Source organism: Tachyglossus aculeatus, chromosome 3 (genome assembly GCF_015852505.1).
Source record: "Tachyglossus aculeatus isolate mTacAcu1 chromosome 3, mTacAcu1.pri, whole genome shotgun sequence".
In the NCBI taxonomy this organism is placed as follows: Eukaryota; Metazoa; Chordata; class Mammalia; order Monotremata; family Tachyglossidae; genus Tachyglossus; species Tachyglossus aculeatus.
In genome coordinates this window covers 46775288-46794558 of record NC_052068.1, presented here as the reverse complement: position 1 = coordinate 46794558, position 19271 = coordinate 46775288, and the positions used below count along the sequence as shown (strand labels likewise).

The 19271-nt window shown below is 41.4% G+C and overlaps 1 protein-coding gene across 1 annotated transcript in view; it reads right to left on the bottom strand.

The window, feature by feature from the left end:
* The window catches only part of CTNNA3 (catenin alpha 3), a 1398597-nt gene that overhangs the window by 618666 nt on the left and 760660 nt on the right, over positions 1-19271 (bottom strand). The gene's annotated exons all lie outside the window — the stretch shown is intronic.

The following is a 19271-nucleotide window of genomic DNA, read 5'->3' as shown; positions in this document are numbered from 1 at the left end:
CACTAAGCTGAGCTTTTAGTCTGGGCGGAAATTCTGTCTTCTGTTCCATATGAATATAATAATGTAAACTGCTCATAAACCAGCCCAAAGCTTTCCCATTGATTTCTCTTACCTCTCAATACTTCAGAAACAAAATTGGAAATGGCATTCCTTAAGTTCAGCTGTCAAATTTAGCTCAAGTCTCATCCAAGCTTATACTCTTCTATAATATCAGAAAAATTGTGCAGAGCTTAAACTCACCCAGGGCAGTAGGCCCCATTCATACACTTGCTATAGGATCAATCTTTCTGGGTGGCACTAAGTTGATTGGCTTTTCCAGTTGAAATGTGTCTTTCAGACACATTGTCCCTGGCAAGTCTTTTTGTTGTTTATCATTTGTCCTCTCTGCATTTCACTTGATGTAATAAAGACCTTGATTAAAAGGATTTAATGAAAATGTCACCAGTTAGCTTGAAGCTCAATTCGCAGCATTGGGAGTCAGGTTTTTACTGAGAGTGCTGGAGCCAGGACTGAATTTATCAATAGGCATTTTACTAGTAGCATGTTGAACAACGTCTAGGTCACCCATTTAGTCCCATGCCAAATTTTCCAATATGACTGGACAAAAAAGTTGTTTTTGTTATTAGCAGATATCAATATGTTATATATATCAGGGCTTGATTTCCATGGGAGATCAAGATAGTAGAACTCACTCCACTAAGAGAGGAGGAAAAAAAAAATCATACAGTAGAACCAATGTGTAAACTAGGGAATGGTCAGTATAAATTGGAAAGAGGAGGCTTTTAAAAACATGTTCAGCACACACAAAAAAAGGTGCATTTTTGAGGCCTAATCCCTTCATTGCCGGTCAACATTAATTTTCAAAACTGAAAGTTGCCAGTTGTGAGATCCTTTTGCAGATCTATTGGTGCCTTCCCAACCTTCAGTTTCCAAATGGGGGACCGACCCCCCACCCAAACAACAAATGACAATTTTGGACTGGACTTTCAGCTTTGTTCCAGCCAGGCCTCCAACAAGACTGAGGAGATTTCAAGCAGAGTTGAAAAGAGCAACGTTTCTGAATTAAGCTATAAACATCCAAAAATAAGTCTCTGCGCCCTGTCTCTCTCAAATCCTGCCCCACTTCCTCCTCCCTAAAGCCCTACCCTCTTCTCCTCCCGCACACTCAAAATGAGGTTATCACCTAGAAAAGCTCTGCTTGGTACTAGTGCCAATTAATGACAAAGTTGCCAAATGACCCTTAACAGAAATCAAAAGTCTCAAAGTGTCAGTATGCTGCTTTAACTTGTTACGGTTCCATGGTTAATATGTGCCTAGTATTCGGAGAATGATAGCTGAGAGAAATTTAGGTTATAAGCCATAATGAAAAATGGTATAAAAAAGGCAATAATAATCTGTCTTTATAAAGTGCCTCTTCACTATTTATCATTGCAATAATTTGAAAAAATAGCCCTGTGTAATAGAGGGGAAATAATTACTCTCTTTTTTAAATGAATCTAGCAAAAAACAAAGAACTCAACTTACTTGCCAGAAGTCTCCTGGCAAATCAATGGTAGGATCCAGAGAACTTGACCACTCACCCCAACTCTTGACCCTATGCCACTAATCATACATTAAGCTTTCCAGAGATTGAGATGTTTATCCCAACCATTGCAGCTAGAGTATGACACCAAGCACAATTTCTAGATGCTGTTCAACAAATCAACACACACAACTTCCGGAATGAGCAAAGTTGGCATTCGTGAAAATCTCACATCCCAGAAATAAAAATCAGAGTACAACCAAGACCAATTTTCAACAACAAAAGGCCAGGGTTCAATGCTCAGCACTGAGGATTTTTTTTATATTTGTGGTTCATCAATCCCAATGCTGAGAATTATCAATTCCCAAACATTATATTTTTAAAATGCAATTATGGGGAAGGGAGAAGAGAAAAAGAAGGGAAGAGGAGAGAATGGGAGCGTGAGAAGCCTGCTCTGCCCGCACCAAGTGAGGAGACCTGGGATGGGGAAGTGTCCCGTCCCACTGGACACTCGGGCTGGAAGCCAGGTGCTTCACCATGGGTATGTAATGAATGAATGGATTCCTCTCAAATGGAAAATCCTTGTGGGTGGGAGCTAGGAGCTTCCTCCATGGGTGTGTAACTCAAGTGGATTCCTCCCAAACGGGAAGTGTACATGAGTGCAAACAAACTGTAAGGGAATTCCACCTGGGTGGGACCTGGGGGTCCTGCCATGTGAGTAATGTATATGTGTGTTCCTCCCATTAGGGCAGTTCGAATATTGCTAATTGATTACATTCCTCCCGAAAGGGAAGCTCAATCCATTGTGCCTAAACAACTAAATAATTTGATTCTCCTTGCGGAATAAGTTTTATATAACACTCAGGCTTTCCGTCCCCAGCCTCTCTCTCTCTCGCCTCGCTGAGTACTGAATGAACCCATCCCCAGATGACAGGTGACATAAATGGCGCCGGGGGGGTGGGGGGAGAAATCCCAAAGTTCTGAATATTCTTCCTGAACAGCACTAATTTAAAGACTGAATTTTTTTAAATGGTGTTTTTTAAGCACTAACCATGTGCCAGGCACTGTTCTAAGCCCTGGGGTAGATACAAGGTAATTATGTCCCACATGGAGCTCACAGTCTTAATCTCCATTTTACAGAGAGAGAAACTGAGGCACATAGAACTGAAGTGACTTGCAAAGGGTCACACAGCAGACAAGTGGCAGAATTGGGATTAGAAACCAAGTCCTTCTGACTCCCAGGCCATACTCTATCCAGTAAGCCACACTGCTTTTCTAACATATTTGGTATTTCTGAGTGAAACCTCTCTCCTGGATTGTGAGACCTTCATGTTGTCTCTCTAGACTCTCAAGTGCCTAGTAGAATTCTTTAGGTATGGTAGGCGCTAATATTTTTGATGATGGTGCTGTAGAAAATGTAATATCAATATGTCTTTCTATGAATAAGGCAACTGCCCTTCCTCTTCGGTGTTACATACTGACATTACTATATACTATCCCAAACACTTAGTGCAGTACTCTGCACATAATAAGCACTCAATAAATAATTGATTAGAAAGCATGGTAAAATATTTCATTGTTATTTTCATAAACACCTTTCTCATTATCCAAAAACCCACATAAATGCATACTAATGTATTATCAGGCAGGAGAGAAATATAAAGGATTAGAGGAGAAAGAAGGAAAAGGTCATATTACCTGAAACTGAAGGAGTGAAAAGTAAAATCCATCCTGCTTCCCCAAACTCCGAGCACATTCTCAATCATCTATTGGAGCTGCTCAGATATCCCTAGCTAGGGAACATGACACCTGCTGGCAATCAGCCCTAATAAGCCAACAGGAGATTCCTTTAGAAGCATGCTAATGAGTTTAATTGCTGGCAGCCCCTTTGACTAGTCAAGCCTCAGTTACCCTCTGGCCTTGGGAGCCCTGTGTGGGGTCCAGAAGAATGAATAGGAAGACATTATTTGTAAACAAATGAAAGGAAAGATTCACAGGACAGTCATGTGTTACAGACATTCCGATTTAGAAAAAATAAAGAAATGATTATAAAGGGAAGTAAAATCCCAGTAACCTTCCAAAATGGCTTTTTAGCCCTCCAGTATTCTCAAAATGATCTTGACTGAGAAGTGATGGTGAATGGCTATTTTTAATTATTTACATTCTTAGCAATGGAAGGGAAAGTAGTAATATTTTATAGAAGGAGAGAGAATACAATGATTCTTTAAGCAATATAAAATGACAGCACTGGTTTAGTAAAGGAATAGAAGGAAAGGAAATTTATCCTTCAGCCTGATGTACACACTTCCTCTGCCCTGACCTTAAAATTACTTCTATCGCCCTGCAGAATACTCACCCTTAGCCATTGAAAAGAAATGTTTAGGAGGATTCAGGCACACTTTTCTTTCTTACTTTCTCTCAGTCTCTCTGCTCTCTCTCTCTCTCTCACTCACACAAACATACACAGACTTGATGTTGTAAAGCACTAAGTGCTCAGGTAGCATATGAGGACAGATGAGATAGTTGGGAGGACATGATCTAGTTCATAGTCACAATCCCCACTTTACAGATGAGGTAACTGAGGCACAGAGAAGTTGAGTGAATTGCCCAAGCAGGTAAATGGTTGAGCCAGGATTAGACTGAGGTCCTTCAGACTCCCAAGTTCATGCTCTTTCCACTAGTCCAAACTGTTTCTTATATTGAGATGGAGAGAGCTCAGTTATGGAGAATTTGTAGGGCAAAAGAGTTGCAGTAATGAGAAAAAGTATGTGCATGAGATCTAAAGCAGGAGAGTAGAGAATGAAGCTCAATGAGGTTAGCTTGCAGTGAATGTGGAGTGCAAACGGGGGTGTAGTAGGAGAAGAAAGTGGATAAGTAAGAGGGAGAGAGATAATGGAGTGCCTTAATGTCAGTGAACACAAGTTTCAACATTATGTGGAGAATCAGATGCAAATGTTAAAAATATGAATGCCCAAACCTCCCGCTGCTTGATTTGGAATCCATCAGTCAATCAACCAATCATATTTATTCAGCACTTACTGTGTGCAGACCACTCTGCTAAGCACTTGGGAGAGTACAATATAACAGTAGGTAGATATGTTCCCTGTCCACAACAAGCTTACAGTCTAGAGGGGGATATAGACAATAATATACATGAATAAATTATGGATAGGTACATAAGTGCTGTGGGGCTGCATGAGGGGTGAATGAAGGGTGCAAATCTAAGTGCAAGGGCACTGTATTGCAAGGGCAACACAGATGGGAGAAGGAGAAGAGGAAACGACGGCTTAGTCAGGGAAGGCCTCTTGGTGGAAATGTGGCTTAAATAAGTCTTTGAAGGTGGGGAGAGTGATCCTCTGTTGGATGTGAAGAAGGAGAAGATTCCCAGACAGAGGCAAGATGTGAGTGAGAGGTCGGCGGCAAAATAGAAAAGATCGAGGTACAGTGAGTATGTTTGCATCAGAGGAGCAAAGTGTCCAAGCTGGGTTGAAGTAGGAGAGTAGTGAGATGAGGTAGGAGGGGACAAGGTGATTGAGTGCTTTTCAAGCCAATAGTGAGGAGTTTTTGTTTGATGCGGAGTGGATAGGCAACCACTGGAGGTTCTTGAGGAATGGGGGAATATACACTAACTGTTTTTGTAGAAAAATTATCTGGGCAGCAAAATGAAGTACGGACTGGAGTGGGAAAAGATGGGAGGCTGGAAGGTCAGCAAGGAGGCTGATATGGTATTCAAGGCAGGATAGGATGAGTGCTTGGATTATTGTGGTAGCAGTTTGGATAGAGAGAAAAGTTCAGATTTTGGCATGTTGAGAAAGTTGAAATGACAGGATTTAGGGAAGCAGCGTGGCTCAGTGGAAAGAGCCCGGGCTTTGGAGTCAGAGGTCATGGGTTCAAATCCTGACTCCCCCACATGTCTGCTGTGTGACCTTGGGCAAGTCGCTTTACTTCCCTGAGCCTCAGTTACCTCATCTGTAAAATGGGGATTAAGACTGTGAGCCCCACGTGGGACAAGTTGATCACCTTGTAACCCCCCCCAGCGCTTAGAACAGTGCTCTGCACATAGTAAGCACTTAACAAATGCCATTATTATTATTATTATTATTAGGGATGGATAGAATATGTGGGTTGAATGAGAGGGATGAGTCAAGGATAATACCAAGGTTATTGGTTTGTGAGACAGGAAAGATGGTGGTGCTGTCTACAGTGATGGAAAAGCCAGGATTTGGACAGGATCTGGTTGGGAAGATAAAGAATTCTTTTTTGGATATGTTAAGTTTGGGGTAATGGGAAGACAGCCAAGTAGAGATGTCTTGAAGGCAGGAGGAAATGTGAGACTACAGAGAGGGAAGATAGCAGGGTTGGAGATGTAGATTTGGGAACCATCTGCATAGGGGTGGTAGTTGAAACCATGTGAACAAATGAGGTTCTCCAAGGAAGTGGGTGTTGTAGGTGGAGAATAGAAGGGGACCCAGAATTGAATTTTAAGGGATGCCCATATTTATAAAGTGGGAGGGAGAGGAAGAGCCCAAGAAAGAGATTGAGAATGAAAGGCCAGAGAGATAGGAGGAGAACCAGGAAAGGGCAGTGTCAGTGAAGCCAAGGTTGGATAGTGTTTCTCAGAGAATGGAGTTGCCAACAGAAGCAGCGTGGCTCAGTGAAAAGAGCCCGGGCTTGGGAGTTAGAGGTCAAGGGTTATAATCCTAATCCTGGCTCCGCCACTTGTCAGCTGTGTGACTTTGGGCAAGTCACTTAACTTCTCTGTACCTCAGTTACCTCATCTGTAAAATGGGGATGAAGACTGTGAGCCCCACGCGGGACAACCTAATTACCTTGTATCTACCCCAGCACTTAGAACAGTGCTTAGTAAGTGGTTAACAAATACAATAATAATAACAATACGTTGAGGAGGATTAGGGTGGAGTAGAGGTCATTGGATATGGAAAGAAGGAGATCATTTGTGACCTTTGAGAAGATGGTTTCTGTGGAATGAAGGGGATGGAAGCCAGATTGGAGGGGTCAAGGAGAGAATTGGAGGAGAGGAATTAGAGACAGCGGATGTAGCCAACTTGCTCAAGGAGTTTGCACAGGAATGTAGGAGGGAGATGGGGCGATAACTGGAGGGAGCAGTGGGATAAAGGGAAGGGTTCCTTTTAGAATAGGGGAGAGATGAGTGTTTTTGAAACCAATGGGGAAGAACCCATTGGAGAGCAAACAGTTGAAGGTGGAGATCAGAGAGGGAAGAAGGGAGGAGACAAGGTCCAGGAGATAGAGATCTGGATACCAGAAGTAGGCAAGAATGCTTTTCACCATTTCATGACTATAAGCAAGACAAGTTGAAATTTCCATTCTTCCCTTAATAGGGCTGCCAACTGCCAAGAATGTTTCTTACAAACAGTGTGAAAAAAATTACTGACTTTCTTCCATTTTAAGCAATGGATTAAAAGCGGCAGAGGGCATGCATTGGTGGGGGCTGATCAACCAACCAGACCCACGACAAACTTTCGACCAATTTTAGCTCATTTTTATGAACCATCTGTGAAGGACAGACGGTTGGCAACCCTGCTCATCACACACACACAAAAATCCTTTAAATTATTTTTAGCTGAATGGCATTCTCTTTGGGAGTTAAAAGCATATGGCTAGCTTTACCAATCATTTCCAGACTCGAGTTATGAATTAAAGAACATGCTCCTAGACTTTCTTCTTTCATTGCCTTTCCATAAGTCATAGGCTAAAATGATATTTAACATGATACAACCTTATTCTTAAAGATGATTCATCAAGTAAGAGGCATTTTGATCATTTTTTAAAAATGTGCTATGATGTAGTGTGATTGCAACTTTTGCTTTCCTGGCTCATCTCCCAAACTTGAAACTACAGGGGACAATTTTAGCAGTTTCATTCCGTGTACAAATTTAATGTTTAAATTACTTTCCAACCACAGCTCATCAGACTCCAACGTGGCCACTCCAGTTGATCTTTTATGAAGCAAGGGTCTCCCATGACAGAAGAAGAAATTGGAAGAGAAGCATACTGCATCTGGGCAAGTTGTATCTACCAAGTTAATACTCAATGGTTCGTGATTTCATAGCCTGTAAAGAAACTGCATACACTATCTTTGCTTAAGCCCATCCTGGTTCTGGGCAAACTAACCTCTTTTTCATTGGCTTCTCAGTCATTGGCTTCTCTATCCTCCAACTGTCTCCTCATGCTACACAAAATCTGTCATATGCACTGCAAAAACCAAGTCACTCTCAGTTCAACATCAGCTCCTAGTCAGTCTCCAGATCAAATATTAAATCGAATAAAAATGTCTAACTATAGACTCTAAGGCCCTCTTCCGGCTTATTCCATATTATCTATGTACTCCTATCACTTGCTTCCTTCACACAAAGCCAGACCCCCAAAATTGCTATGCAAACATTGCTCTCCTATCCCTGAATGTTGTTCAGGCTGGCCTCCTGCAGAGACTTTAGGCCTCCCTCTTACCTTCATCAAGACCTGATCTCTTCTATCTCAGTTCAAAAGTCTTCTCTTCTAGAAAAATTCCCAAATTATATTAAGACAAAGCCCTCAAATTTATTTACGGTTTTGGAGACAGCTTAATCTATTCACATTGTTTTCAAGTTAATGTTTAACTTTTCTCTTCACTGATCTTTGAATAAAGGGATGGTACCTATAGTCTTTTCTGCATTGAATGCAATCTTATGCTCCTGTGTTTTGTAAAGGCTGCTTGTTCTTGATAGAACTTCGAAGTCAACACTCCCACCTCCAACCCCTTGTTCACAAAGTTTCTCCAACTTAGAGCTCCTTTCCCATTTAATCAAGTCCCCAAGATCACAGTCCCTCCCATCTTCACAGCCCTCCTGAAACAGGAAATCTTCCGTAATTGATTCACAGCACACCAGGCCATGTCATCCCAACTGTCATCCTTAGAAGATTTATTTTTACCCAGCCCCAGAATTTATGTATATAGGTATGTTTATTTTTTTCTGTAACTATCATTCCCACCATTAACTTTGTCCTCATTTTCCTCCCGCTCCCACTATTTGTAAATCACTTTTTTGTCTATCTCTCCTTTAGTTAATAATAATAATAATAATAATAATAATAATAATAATAATGGTATTTGTTAAGCCCTTACTATGTGCCAGGCACTTTACTCAGCACTGGAGTGGTTACAAGTGAGGTGTACACAGTCCCAGTCCCATTTGGGGCTCACAGTCTTAATCCCCATTTTACAGATGAGGTAACTGAGGTCCAGAGAACTGAAGTGACTAGCCTAAGGTCACACAGCAGACAAGTGGCAGAGCCAGGATTAGAACTCATGACCTTCTGACTCCTAGGCTCATGCTCTATCCACTAAGCCATGTTGCTTCCTTGATTGTAGGAAGGAAGGAAGGGAGCATATGTTTGGCACCTGCTCTGTACTCAGTAGATGCTCAAAAAAATCACCATTCATTCTTTTATTGAAAGAAATTTGAGTTGAAGAGATTATCAAGGTGCTCTCCAAAAGGAAATTCACTTACCAATACCTGCTATCTAATGGGATGATGTCTTGGTCTTGGAAAAATGAATCCCCATGAGAAATTTGAATCTTAACCGTGATTATAAATAATGAGGTACGTATGGCTCGCAACTTTAAGCACATAACTAGAGTTAATAGTGTGTTGTCTCTAAATATTCATTGCTGGCACTAGGCTTTGCTCAGATAATCTCTCTCAGTGTTAAGGGTTTTCATATCAGACACGAGAGCCATAATGAACACAACCACAATGGGAACACTATGGGCAGAAATCCAAGAGGCAAATATGGGGCATTAGCAAGCAAAGCAACAGGGTAAGAATAGGGCAGAGTGAAGGACTATAATGAGGGAGGGAAAACAGCACAGAATCATAAATTTGACTTTTCCATTTAGCTTGGGGGTCTTCTCCATACCCCAAAGTGTCTTTCCCTTCCTGAAGCAATAATCAGAATCTGAATTGCATTAGCTGGATTTAATTAAATCACATTAAACAGTTTCATTAATGGATTGAAACTCACTAAAAATCTCCCTTCCTAGAGAATGTTTCTTCAAATGCTCTTTGGCAGAAATGAACATCTAGGCTTGGTAATCATATCAATGAGTTGGGAGATGACATCTGGTTGAAGTGGGCAGTTATTGCTATCAATACGTAGTGCTCTGATCACCACCTTACATTCTACAAATTTTTACTTAAAAGACTGAATTTAATCAATCAATCTATGGCATTTATTGAGCACTTAATTTATGTAAAGCACCATACTAAGAGATTAGGAGAGTACCAAATAATAGTTGCTAGATGCGATCCCTGCCCTCAAGGAGCGTACAATTTAAAACACTGAATGTCCATCCTTAGGTTAAGGCCATCTGCCTCAAGCAAGACCTGTCCATCTTGGAAATCTGAACCCCATATATGTTTTCATGCTTGCTCAGGATGCCAGTGATTTGGGAGAACAACTGCTCCCTCTCTTGACTTAGGCAATTGCAGCTTCCTGAAGTCCCATTCCCTTGGAGAGGCATGGGGGACAGGACAGTCTGAAGTAAGTCCTGGGTGAGGGGGAGTAAAAGGGACTGAAGGGACAGATTTGGGGGAGTAATTGTTACATTACAGTCTTTTAGACTGTGAGCCCACTGTTGGGTAGGGACTGTCTCTACATGTTGCCAATTTGTACTTCCCAAGCGCTTAGTACAGTGCTCTGCACATAGTAAGCGCTCAATAAATACGATTGATGATGATGATGATGATGATTACAAATCACCTTCCAGACGCCTAGACCAAGTGAGGGGCCCTTCCCCAATAGAGCTAGTTGCCCTAGGCTCTGCATTTCCCTGGAAATACCCTTGTGAGTAGGTTTACATATTTGCTTATCTTTTTTATGGTATTTGTTAAGTGCTTAGTATGGGTCAAGCACTGTTCTAAGGGCTGGGGTAGCTACACATGGCAGAGCTGGCATTAGATCCCAAATCCTATAACTCCCAGGCCTTTGCTCTTTCCACTAGACCACATTGCATCTCTTGGCAACACAACTGAAGCCAGGCTGAGAAATAGTCTACGGACTTTTTTTTTCATATATAGAGTGAAGGGAATTATCTACCTTTATTCAGGATGTAATAATCAACAGTCATTCTTTCAAAATACTTCTCGAAGGTAAAGTAAACTCTTAGAAATGTAGGGAAAATGGCCCATTTTGAAACATGTCCCTTAAAGATGGAACAACATGCCCAGAGTCTCATGAGAAATCTTGGCAGCTTTAGCACAGGCTCATTCGAGAATGCCCCAGGAGGCAGACTTGTTGTCTTTGAAAGCTGAAGGAAGGATGTTCCCAAGGAAGAAACAATAAACAAGGTAATTCACATTTTTTTCCTAATCAATCTTTTAAAGACTGAAAACGTGGCTTTTGAATCTGAATCTGAATCAAAACATGTTGGTGTTCAACAGAGTTCCAAATCCCCAAGTTAAATTAAAAAGGTCATTACCCTATGCAAACTGAGGTGTCCTTTAATTACAGTATTGCTAATGAATCAATGATGCAGTTTGGTTTGGCTCAAATAACATTTTAAAGTCAAAGCAAACTCAGCTGATTGTGTGTGGCTTCCCAAGTGATTTTTTAAGAGGAACTTGAAGAGTATTCATGGTGTGGTAAGTCTCAGCCTTCTCACTGGTTTGCTGCTTAGAATATGAGTGCCTAGTGTTCATTTTGGGTTTTTTTTTTTTTGTTTTTTCCTTCAAAAATAGGTCAGAGAACTGTCAGCTCTGATTGAGCACAGCTGTGAGATGAGGCAGATAAATATCAGATTCTGCATTGATGTTGCTCCCAGAGAACAGACTCAGAGAGTTTTGAACATAGTCAATCCATAGTATTTACTGAGTACTTGCTTTCTTCTGAACGCTATACTAAGTGCCTGGACGAGTAAAACAGAGATACTAGACATGATACCTGCCCCTGAGGAACTTTCCATCTAGTGGGCATAGCAGTTTGTTGGTGGTAGAGGCAAGACTCCTTTTCACAAAAAACTCCCACCCATTTCTGCCACTCACTTGACCCTAGGTATGGTAGGTGTTTGTTCTCCCCAAATCGACTGCTTTCTGATTATCCAGATTGGGCAAGGAAGGTGGGGTTCCAAAAACATCAAATGCATCTGCATGAGACAGCTTCTTCTAACCTTTGTTGAGTGCCAAAGAAATATAAAGAAAACCATTTTTATCCAGCAGCTGCTAAGCCCAAGAAATTCTTACCATAAGGGTTTTGGGTAGACAAAAAACAGCAGTAGCTACAAGCATTTGGATACATTTTTGAATAAAAAGACCATAGTTGGTTAATCGAGGAAAAAATTTGGATGGCTCATTCATAATAGTGAGGATACAAGTCAAGAAGGGCTTGCACCCTCATAATAATAATAATAATAGTGATGGCATTTGTTAAGTGTTTACTATGTGCAAAGCACTGTTCTAAGTGCTGGGGAGGATACAAGGTGATAAGGTTGTCCCACGTGGGGCTCACAGACTTAATCCCCATTTTACAGATGAGGGAATTGAGGCCCAGAGAAGTCAAGTGGCTTGCCCAAGGTCTATGTCCCACATGAAGCTCACAGTCTTAATCCCCTTTCTCTGTGGACCAGGAATGTGTCTGTTATATTGTTGTACTCTCCCAAGCACTTAGTACAGTCCTCTGCACACAGCAAGCACTCAACAAATATGGTTGATTGACTTTTTACAGATGAGGGAACTGGGGCACTCAGCAGACAGATGAAAAACTGGCATTAGAACTCAGGTCCTTCTGACTCCACTAGACCACAGTGCTTCTCTAGATTTGCCTTCTGCTAGATATTCCTCCCCCAACCTGCAAGCAGACCCTCAGTTTACTGATTAGGCAAGAGTGGTACAGTCCGTCCAATGTAGTCTGATATCACTGATCCATTTTCAACTTCGGTAAAATGGATTTAATTTCACTTGCATTTTTTATTGATTAGATTTCCTAAAGAATCCACCAAATCCTGATTTTTAGTTATACATTCGGCATTCTGGGAAGTGTGCTTCAATGCTAAAACCACAAATAACCATTTATTCCTTTGACACAGTCATGCAGTCACATACGGGGTGACAGTTTAGTAGCCTGAAAGAGTGAATCAATCAATATGGCACAGTGGGTAGAGCAGGGGCCTAGGACCAGGTTTCTAATTCCTGCTCTGCCACTTTAGTATTGATGCTGGGCAAGTCACTTTACTTCTCTGTGCCTCAGTTACCTCATCTGTAAAATGGAGATTTAAGACTGTGAGCCCCATGTGAGACAGGGACTCTATCCAACCTGATTCCTTTGTACCCACTCCAGTGCTTAGTACAGTGCCTGGCACATAGTAAGCACTTAACAAATACCACAATTTTCGTTACTATTAATCAACAGGCAGATTTATTATAAAGCTCTTAAGGATGGGGATCAATCAATCAATCCTTGGTAATTACTGAGCACTTTTTGTGTGAGGAACATTATACTAAATACATAGGGGAGTGCAATACAATACAGTAGGTAGACATGATCCCTTCCCACAAGGAACTTAGATATGAGAGGGAGAGAGAGAGAGGCATTAAAGTAAATTAGAGATGGATATATACAAAAGTTTTGTGGGGTGGGATGAAAATCAAAGTGCTTAAGGGGTACAGACCCAAGTGCAGAGGGAGGGTGGGTAAGGGAAGTAAGGGCTTAGTAAGTGAAGGTCTCTTGGAGAAGATGTGATTTTAATAAGGCTTGGAAGATGGGGAGAGTGGCGGTCTGTTTGATTTGAATGGGGAGGGAGTTTCAGGCCAGAGGAAGAACGTGAGCAAGGGCTCGGTGGTGAGAAGGATGAGATTGAGGTCCAGTGAGTAAGTTGGCATTAGAAGAGCAAAGTGTGCAGGCTGAGTTGTAGTAGGAATCAGTGACGTATGGTAGGAGGGGGAAGAGTTAATTGAATGATTTAAAATTGATGGTAAGGAGTTTCTGTTTGCTGTGGAGATGGATGGGCAACCGCTGGAGGGTTTTAAAGAGTGGCTGTTGTGAAAATTGTTCAAGCAGCAGAGTAAAGTAAAAACTGGAGTGTGGTGTGACTGGAGGCAGGGAGGTCAGAGAGAAGGCTGATGCTGTAGTCAGGATGGGATATGATAAGTGCTTATATCAGTGTGGAAGCAGTTCGCATGGATAGGAAAGGGTGAATTTCAGAGATGTTGAGAATGACGGGATTTAGTGCCAAGCTGACTATGGCTGAAATTGTGGATTAAATGAAGGAGATTGATTGGAGCTAATACTTAAGGGATAGGCTTCTGAGAGAGGGAGGCTGATGATGCTGTTTACAGTTTTTCAAAAGTCTAAGGGAACAGGTTAGAGTTGGAAGATGAGGAGTTCTGTTTTGGACATGTGAGGTTTGAGGTGTTCGTAGAACTTCCAAGAAAGATTGTGTCTACTAACTTTTCATATAGTACTCTCCCAAGCACTTAGTACTGTGGTTTGCAGGAAATAAAGAGAGTGTAATAGGAAAAGTCTGACTTTGTGGAACCTGTCAAAAGCAAGTAAAGAACATTGATTTCTGCCTAAAAGAAATATGACTTTTCTGAGCTTGCAACAGTTTGACAGAACAAATAATGAGCCAGATACTCTGGACAGTAGTAGGGACCATATTCAGGTTCTCTGACATTGGTCCTGTGGAATTCTGAAATAATGAGTCATGTTCTCTCTTTGTATTCTTTGCTTTAGATATCTGCTATTTAAAGCAGAGTGAGACAATGTGCTGCGTCCAGAAAGCAGGCATCAGCTACTTCAATCACTCAGAGAACCAATGGTATCTATTGAGCGCTTATTGTGTGCACAGAACTGTATTAAGCACTTGGGAGAATACAACAGAGTTCTTACACATATTCCCTGCCCACAGTGAGTTTACAATCTAGAGATGGGGACAGATTTTACAACAAATTAATAATTTAAATCTCTAAAGATCAGTATTTATCAAGTTCCTACTATATGTACAGCACTGTACTAGAGCTTGGAAAATTGTAGAACAACAATTATAATAATATCAGTAACAATAATCATAATATTTTTTAAGTGGGTACTATGAGCCAAGCACTGTACAAAAGACTGAAGCAGCAACAGCAGAAACAGCTGAAGAGAAGCAGTGTGTCTCAGTGGAAAGAGCACGGGCTTTGGAGTCAGAGGTCATGGGTTCAAATCCCAGCTCCGCCAATTGTCCGCTGTGTGACTTTGGGCAAGTCACTTCACTTCTCTGTGCCCCAGTTCCCTCATCTGTAAAATGGGGATTAAGACTGTGAGCCCCACATGGGACAACGTGATCACCTTGTAACCTCCCCACACTTAGAACAGTGCTTTGCACATAGTAAGCACTTAATGCCATTATCATTATTATTATTATTATCATTAGAAACAAGATAATCAGGTCAAGCACAACCTCTTTTTCACATAGGGCTCATAGGCTAAAGGGAAAATGGAGTGGGAAGAAAAGATCTTATAAAGAGCTTACTATCTAACAAATACCATTATTATATTATCATTATTATTATCATGCTCTTTTTTAGTAGCATGGATATGAAGAAGTGTCGACCTCTTCCATCCTTCATTAGCAAGGTTAATAAACTTGAGAATGTTTCAGCCTTCTTGCTGACCTCCCTGTCTCCTGTCTCTCCTCACTCCAGTCCATACTTCACTATGCTGTCGCATCACTTTTCTACAAAAATGTTCAATGTTTCCCCACTTCTCAAGAACCTCCAGCGGTTGCCCATCCACCTCTGTATTAAATAGAAACTCCTCAACATAATCTTTAAAACATTCAATCACCTTGTCCTCTTCTACCTTACCTCACTGCTCTCCTACCACAACCCAGCCCACACACTTCACTTCTCTAACCTACTCACTGTATCTTGATCTCATCTATCTCTATCTCGCAGCCAACCTACTGCCCACATCCTGCCTCTGGCCTGGAATGCCCTCTTTCTTCAGATCTGACAGACAGTTACCCTTCCCAACTTAAAAGCCTTATTTAAGGCCCAAGTCCTTGGCAACAGAAACCTGACTAAGCCCTCATTTCCTCTTCTCCCATTCCCTTCTGCGTCACCTGATATGTTCCCTAAGTTCTATATTAAATTCTACATTTTAAATTCTTTATTTATATTAATATATCTCTCTCCCACTAGACTGTAAGCTTGTTATGGACAGAAACAGATCCACTAATTCTCCCTTCAAGGCCCTGCTTCCTCCCTTCAAGGCCCTGCTGAGAGCTCACCTCCTCCAGGAGGCCTTCCCAGACTGAGCCCCTTCCTTCCTCTCCCCCTCGTCCCCCTCTCCATCCCCCCATCTTACCTCCTTCCCTTCCCCACAGCACCTGTATATATGTATATATGTTTGTACATATTTATTCCTCTATTTATTTATTTATTTATTTTACTTGTACATATCTATTCTATTTATTTTATTTTGTTAGTATTTTTGGTTTTGTTCTCTGTCTCCCCCTTTTAGACTGTGAGCCCACTGTTGGGTAGGGACTGTCTCTATATGTTGCCAATTTGTACTTCCCAAGTGCTTAGTACAGTGCTCTGCACATAGTAAGCGCTCAATAAATACGATTGATGATGATGATGTTGTATGGTCCTCTCTGAGCTCTTAGTACACTGCTCTGCACATAGTATGCACTCAATAAATACCCTTGATTGACTGACTGATTAATTTATTCACCCCTCCCTCAGCCCCACAGTACATGGCCATAATTTATTAATTTATGTTAATATTGGTCTACCCCTCAAAACGACAAGCTTGTTGTGGGCAGGGAATATTTCTACCAACTCTGTTATATTGTTATATTGTACTCTCCCAAGCACTTAGTATAGTGTTCTATACACAGTAAGTGCTCAAAAAATACACTTGATTGACTGATAGGAGCAGGATCAATCAATCAGTGGTACTTATTGAGCACTCAATGTGTGCAGAACATTGTACTAAGCACATGAGAAAGGACAATACAACAGAGTTAGTAGATGTGATCCCTGCCCACAAGGATCTTACAGTCTATGGTGGGAGAAGAGACATGAAAATAGATAAGGGATGGGGGAAATAGATTAGGATTAGGCCAGAAAGTTGGGAAGAGAGGAAGCCACATAATAGTTGGAGCAATGGTAGTAACTTGGTACTACCCTATTTTAGCAAGGTGAACCCAGGCACCCACCATCTCAAGGTCAACAGGCTATCTGTGACTTCCTGAACTGGCAAGCTGGAACTCGTAAGCATGGGCGGGACACTGCCCATGCAATTGAAACTGGAAGATGCACATTCCAGACCAGGAATACAGAAGGTGTCCCTAAACCCCATGCCAATCAAATAAGGAATTGAGCGGGGAAAGGAGGGGAGGTGGAGAGTGGACAAGTGGAGGCCAGAAGCTGGACTGGGAGCACAGATAATAAATACCTGTGGCCTCTGACCTTCAGGGCAGCGGACCAAGACTTACAGAAGCCGCTCACATTCATTCATTCATTCAATCGTATTTATTGAGTGCTTACTGTATGCAGAGCACTGTACTAAGCATTTGGGAAGTACAATTCAGCAACAAATAAAGACAATCTCTGCCCACAACAGGCTCACAGTCTAGAAGGGGAAGACAAACATCAGAACAAGTAAACAGGCATCAGAAGCATCATTATAAATACAATAATAATAATAATAATAGCATTTATTAAGCGCTTACTATGTGCAGGGCACTGTTCTAAGTGCTGGGGAGGTTACAAGGTGATCAGGTTGTCTCACACGGGGCTCACAGTCTTAATCCCCGTTTTACAGATGAGGTAACTGAGGCACAGAGAAGTTAAGTGACTTGCCCAAAGTCACACAGCTGACAATTGGCGGAGCTGGGATTTGAACCCATGACCTCTGACTCCAAAGCCTGGGCTCTTTCCTACTGAGCCACATATATATATACATCATTAATAAAAATAAGTATAATTATAAATATGTACACATATACACTAGTGCTACGGGGCAGGGAGGGGGTTCTGTGTAGATTCGTGTCCCAAGCATCATCTTCCATGGTGTAGTTTAAGCCTCTAGTGGCCCCCAAACAGGGGACCCCCAGACCAAATTTGCTAACTTTCTCCCCTTCCTCAGTATGTTCACCCTCCCCTACCTCCACACATGCTCTATTACTCTGAGACTTATTTTTAATTATTAGGCACAAGGCGGGCATAGGGATGATCTGAGATGAGGCAAGAAGCATTTGGGGGCCTTTGCGGAGTCCCAGCATTACAGTGGATCTTCTGAAGGGGATGAAACCCTGAACAAATGTCCAGTTTGCCTACTGGAGAATGGAGCCCCTGAGAGAATAACCTAAGTCTAATTCCTTCTGGAACAATCAAAACACTATTTTTCCAAAGGAAGAAGGCCATTTATGAAGGTTTGTAAGGCAGATGAGAAGCCAAAGACACGCTTGCTTAGACCCCTGGTTTTATTTTTAATGATAAAGAACTCACACGTAACTATCAAATGCTATCATCCTTGGGAAAGTCCAACGGCTGTTTTAAATATCTCTATATGATTCCGGGAGCTAAATTCTGTTAGCTGGTTTTATCCAGTAGCTCTATATACTCAGAAAGCAACAATTTTTGATGTCTGGTTCATAATTTGTGTACAGCCTGTTTCAAACTGAGTCACCCTGACCTTGCTTGCCGCACACCACCACTGTCTGCCGCTATCATTTTTCAAAGCTCTTTCTCAAAGCGTTGATAAGTTAAATTCTCATAGTTTTAAAAGCCTTCAGTTGCTTAGGATGGTGACTGCTTACACACTGCATGATGTAGAGAATTGTAGGGATTTTTAATATTTATTATTTACTACGTGGCAAACAACATGTTAAACTCTTAGGGAGACATAAGATACACCTCTTTATTACTTTTTTTACATGCTTTACTAGTGGAATTGTATGTGTGCATGTGTGTGTGTGTGTGTGTGTGTGTGTGTGTGTGTGTGTGAGTGTGTGCATGTGAATGTACATCAGCCCTAGGTTGGAACTTTCCCACACACTTCTTCTTTGCCCCTCTAGGCTCCCCAGCCTCTTGGCCTGAACAAACGATGAAAAGTTCCACATTGCAGAATTCGTTTTGCAGGGTTCTACCGGAGTCTTTTCAGTACAAACTCCAATCTTCCTTCTATCTTCCATTACAGGGAGGTGACATCCCATGATGGTGAATTGCTTACAGACTTCCCAAATGTTAAAATAATAATAATTATTTGGTATTTGTTAAGTGCTTACTAAGCGCTCAATAAATACGATTGATTGATTGATGTGTAAAAAACTGTTCAAAGCTCCAGGGGGAGACACAAGATAATCAGGTCAGACACAGGGTAGTATCTACTTTAGCACTTGGAATACTGCTTGGCAAATACAAAGCCAAGCCAAAGCCAAATAGAAAGGTTTTTGTATCCTAAATTCTATTTTTCATTATTTTTAAAGGGCCATTTTTGTAGTTTCTCTTTTATTTATATATGTTTAGTGCTTACTATGTGCCAGGCACTGTATTGAGCACTGAGATAGATAAACAAACCATCAGATTGGACACTGTCCATGTCCCACAGTCTTAATCCTCATTTTTCAGATGAGATAACTGAGGCCCAGAGAAGTGAAGTGACTTGCCCAAGGTCACCCAGCAGATAAGTAGTGGAGTTGGAATTAAAACTCAGGTCTTTCTGACTCCCAGGACCATGC